Below are 5447 nucleotides of genomic sequence, written 5' to 3' on the forward strand. Positions count from 1 at the left end.
AGGAGCAGGCTTGGATGAGACATACATCAGCTCAGGACAAAGGAGTCCTCCAGGAGGGCAGTGAAGAGATTTCACCACTGCTGTAAAACTTGTGTATGAAAAAAGGAGCGATCGGAATCACACACAGCAAAGCTAGTTGTCTACTGGAAATTCTCTGTATTTGAAATCTTTCATGATTTAAGAGAAAAAATGTTTAAGTAATTATGGAAAATCAAAAAGGAAGGGAAGGGAAGGGGAGGGGAGGGAAATGGAGGGGAGGGGAGGAGAAGGGAGGAAAGAAGGAAGGAAAGGAGGGAGCATTCTAACCCAGCTGAGTCTAAATGCAGTCTCCAGATCATCACAGTGCTTTGCAGAGGTGAAAGCCTCAATGCTGGATGGTGGGCCATGGGTAACCAATGACCAGACCACCAGCTGACCACCAGGAGTGACCACTGAAGGTGAGACCTGAAGTCACTAAGGGCTGAGTGGGGGCTTCTGTCCCTGCTTTTCCCCAGAGGGGTGAAGTAAGAGCCACCCGAAGCTGCCCCATTCCCACCCCCACTCAGCACAAAGCTATTTTATACATTTGTGTAACTTGTAGCAAAAAATTTGGTCACAAACAGTATTTACCTGCTCTGTGGCAACCTTCTCCCACTGTTATTATTATTCTGAGGCAGCTTTATATAGATGCCTTACTAGTTCTACTTTAAAATTTTTGCATGAGATAACAGTGTCAAGTGTTCCATGGAGGTTCAGGTTCATGTTGGGGAGATGCAGGACTTTGTCCTGGGCTAGCAGTATTCTCCTTAAGACCCAGGGTTTTATGTGAGGGGTTTTCAGGTTTTTTTCAATGAAGTTTCTTAGAAATAACAAATCCATCAGTTGGGCACGGTGGCTCACGCCTGCTAATCTCAGCACTGTGGAAGGCCGAGGCGAGTGAATCACCTGAGGTCAGGAGTTTGAGACCAGCCCGGCCAACAAGGTGAAACCCTGTCTCTACTAAAAATACAAAAATCAGCTTAGCATGGTAGCACACGCCTGTAATTCCAGCTACCTAGGAGGCTGAGGCAGGAGAATCGCTTGAACCTGGGAGGCAGAGGTTCCACCACTGCACTCCAGCCTGGTTGACAGAGCGAGACTCCGTCACAAAAAAAAAAAAAAAAAAAAGAAATACAAATCCATCATGTATATGGCAGGTATACAAACCAATAAAAATTAACACTTGTATGCCCACCGTCCAGCCAAAGAAATAGAACTTTCCTGCTACTATGAAGTCCTGCCTCTTTCTCCCGTCTCCCTGTGGAGCCAACTGTGGTCCTGAATTTTATCATTCCCCTTGAGCTTCTTTATTAGTTTTGTCACACACGTGTTTGTATACATCATGTATATGCACATGTGTATGTGTATATCCTTAATGACCGGCTGATGGATCTGGCATGTTTTTGAACTTTATGTAAATGAAGTATTTCTCTCTCTCTCACACACACACACACACACACACACACTTCTGTGATTTGCTTTTGTGGCTGTTGTTGCTTCGTGATTCTTCCATGTTGAAGTGCACAGCTATAGCTCATTACTGCTGTGCAGTGTTCCACTGCTTGGACACACAGCTCATTCATTCACATTCTTGTTAATGGCCATTTGGATTGTCTCTTAGAAGTACTGCTGCTGGCCGGGCGCGGTGGCTCAAGCCTGTAATCCCAGCACTTTGGGAGGCCGAGACGGGCGGATCACAAGGTCAGGAGATCGAGACCATCCTGGCTAACATGGTGAAACCCCGTCTCTACTAAAAATACAAAAAACTAGCCGGGCGAGGTGGCGGGCGCCTGTAGTCCCAGCTACTCGGGAGGCTGAGGCAGGAGAATGGTGTAAACCCGGGAGGCGGAGCTTGCAGTGAGCTGAGATCCGGCCACTGCACTCCAGCCTGGGCGACAGAGCGAGACTCCGTCTCAAAAAAAAAAAAAAAAAAAAAAAAAAGAAGTACTGCTGCTTTGAATACTTGTTTAGATTGTCTCCTGGTGCATGGGCCAAAGAATTTCTCTAGGGCAGTGGTTCTCAATCCTGGCTGCACTCTACGATGACCTGGGAGAGCTTTGCAAAAATGCTGATGCCCTGGGCCCTACTCCAAGGGATTCTGACTGAATTGGGTTTTGGAAAGGAAACCCAGGAATAGGCTTTTGTTTTGTTTTGGTTTGGTTTGGTTCATTTTTGGAAGCTATCCAGGTGATTCTAATATGCAGCCAGTGTTCAAAGTGACATGAGGGTGACATTGCCCAAAGTATCCTCACCAACAATTAGTTCCCACCTGGCCACATTTTCACCCACACTTGGTAAGGTTTCTGTTTAGCCTTCTCCCTGCCACGAAGACAGGCAGCTGGGCTGTTCACAGTCTCTCTTCTCCAGTGCAGAGACCAGGGTGCTTCCAGCATGCCAGGCTCCACTGTGGGGTTCTCCCTTCAGCTCCACTGCCTGCCTGTGCACTTGGACCCCACTGTTACAAACAGGGGCCCATTCTGCAGCTCAGGGGTTTCTTCACCTGGAGCAGGTTTGCACCCTCAACTGCTCTCCCTTCTCTCCTGTCCACACTCTGGCTCCAAAGCCTCTGCTCTCATCTCCTTCCAAGTATTTTGTGGTTCTGTTTTGGCTGCCTCCTAACCCCAAGGAAGGTGTGGTTTGTCTCTGCTATCCCCTCCATTTACTGCTTTTGAGTGATTTCAGAAGGAGGAAGTCCCAAATGTACACTGCCAAGTTCTAAGCTAGAGACCTTAGAAAACAAAAAAAGAAGAAAGATTACACCCCTAGCCCCACCTCGGTCCACATTGGGCTGACTCAGAACGTCCAAGGACATCGGGCCTCAGTACGTTTTTTCTTTTTTTTAGACGGAGTTTCACTCTTATCACCCAGGCTGGAATGCAATGGCGCCATCTTGCCCTACTGCAACCTCCACCTCCCCGGTTCAAGCGATTCAACTGCCTCAGCCTCCCAAGTAGCTGGGATTACAGGCATGCACCACCACACCTGGCTAATTTTTGTATTTTTAGTAGAGACGGCGTTTCACAATGTTGGCCAGGCTGGTCTCGAACTCCTGACGTCAGGTGATCCACCTGCCTTGGCCTCCCAAAGAGCTGGGATTACAGGTGTGGGCCACCATGCCAGGCCAGGCCTCAGTACTTTTGTTTATTTTTTTGAGACGGAGTCTCTGTCTCCCAGGCCGGAGTACAGTGGCACGATCTCGGCTCACTGCCAGCTCCGCCTCCTGGGTTCATGCCACTCTCCTGCCTCAGCCTCCCAAGTAGTTGGGACTACAGGCGCCCACCACCACGTCCGGCTAATGTTTTGTATTTTTAGTAGAGATGGGATTTCACCGTGTTAGCCAGGATGGTCTCGATCTCCTGACCTCATGATCTGCCTGCCTCGGCCTCCCAAAGTGCTGGGATTACAGGCATAAGCCACCGCGCCCGGCCAGGCCTCAGTACTTTTAAGAGGTGCTTAGGTGAATGATGGCAGCAGGTTACCCTCCTGGTCTCACCCTTTCCTCAGATGTAAGATGAGGTTGCATTCAGTGATTATTAGAGTCCGTGTTGGCTCCAATACTGTGAGCTTGCTGAAGGCCGAAACCTCTAGCCTGCCTGACTGTTGCCTCACTGGGTGCAGGTGCAGGTGCAGGTGTGGCTGAGCCCCCAGCCCAGGTGTGCTCTGCTGATTGGCAAGGACTCTTTCCTCACTCTGGGCCCCAAACTCCGAGCTGGCTGGCTTGCCCCGGACCCTGTGGAGTGACACGGCAACTGCCGGCGTGAAATCATTAACTACACCAACTGCAGCGGATAGGAGGTGGCAGCGTCCTTTTTGCCAGCAGCATCTGGGACTCATAACAAGAATCGGCGAGGGCTTGTTGCATTTGCTAGGCCTGTTCAGGAAGCTCAGGCTCAGGATCTCTTGTCCTCAACCTGGAGGGTGAGATTTTTGTCCTTCATCTGGGCAAGTGCAGCAGAAGCAACTAACAGTGGCCCTGCATATTAATTATTATGTTACTATCGGGCCGGGCGTGGTGGCTCATGCCTGTTAACCCCAGCACTTTGGGAGGCCGAGGCAGGCAAATCACGAGGTCAGGAGTTTGAGACCAGCCTGGCTAACATGGTAAAACCCTGTCTCTATTAAAAATACAAAAAATTAGCTGGGCGTGATGGTGCACGCCTATAGTCCCAGCTACTCGGGAAGCTGAGACAGGAGAATCACCTGAACCTGGGAGGCAGAGGTTGCAGTGAGCCAAGATCACACCACTGCACTCCAGCCTGGGTGACAGAGCAAGACTCAGTCTCAAAACAACCACAACAACAACAACAAAAAATAATAATAATAATAATAATAATAATAATAATAATAATAATAATAATGTTACTGTCAAACCATTCTGGGGCTGAATTAGTTTCCTATTGCTGTGTAATCAACGACCTCACATTTAGCTGCTTATAACACCCATTTCTTATCACAAGTTCTGTGTGCCAGGAGTCCTGGCACAGAAGACTGGGGCCTCTACTCAGGATCTTACAAGGTACTGGATAGACTGCATTCTCATCTGGAACTTGGGGTCCTCTCCAAGCTAACGTGGTTGTTGGCAGAATGCAGTTCCTTGCAGCTGTAGACTAAGGTCCCCTTTTTCTCGACTGTCTGCCAACGTGTGAGGAGCCTGCACTCACAGTTCCGTGGCCCTCTCACTGCTTGATATGGTGAGGCTTCGTGTCCCCACCCAAATCTCATCTTGAATTGAAATCCCCATAATCCCCATGTGTCAAGGGAGAGGGGTGGAGGTCACTGAATCATGAGGGCGGTTTCCCCCATGCTGTTTTCATGATAGTGAGTTCTCACAAGATCTGATGGTTTTATAAAGGACTCTTCCCTCTTTGCTCGGCATATCTCCTTCCTGCCGCCTTGTGAAGGTGGTGTCTTGCTTCCCCTTCGCCTTCCGCCATAATTGTAAGTTCCCTGAGGCCTCTCCAGACATGCAGAACTGTTGAGTCAATTAAACCTCTTCCCTTTACAAATTACCCAGTCAAGGACAGTTCTTTATAGTAGTAAGAGATAGACTAATACAGTAACTTATTTCTTCATGGCTAGCAAAAGAAACTCTTCTCTAGTTCTAAAGGATCAACTGATTGGGTCAGGCCCCCTCAGGATAATGTCCCTTTTAATTAACTTAAAGTCCATTAGGGACTTTAATTACATCTGCAAAATCCCTTCACTTTTGCCACAGAATGCAACCTAATCGCAGTACGGATTATCCCATCACATTCACAGGTCCTGCTGAAACTCAAGGGGAGGTTATTATACAAGGGCATGAGTCACTAGGGGTCATCTTAGACCTGCATATAAAAGGGTCTTTGGAGCCAAACTTCAATTAGCCACACCAACAACTAAAATCTACCAGCAGGGACTAGCATAAGCAAAAGCAAACTTGGAGAATCCAA

Source organism: Macaca nemestrina, chromosome 18, assembly GCF_043159975.1.
Source record: "Macaca nemestrina isolate mMacNem1 chromosome 18, mMacNem.hap1, whole genome shotgun sequence".
NCBI lineage: Eukaryota > Metazoa > Chordata > Mammalia > Primates > Cercopithecidae > Macaca > Macaca nemestrina.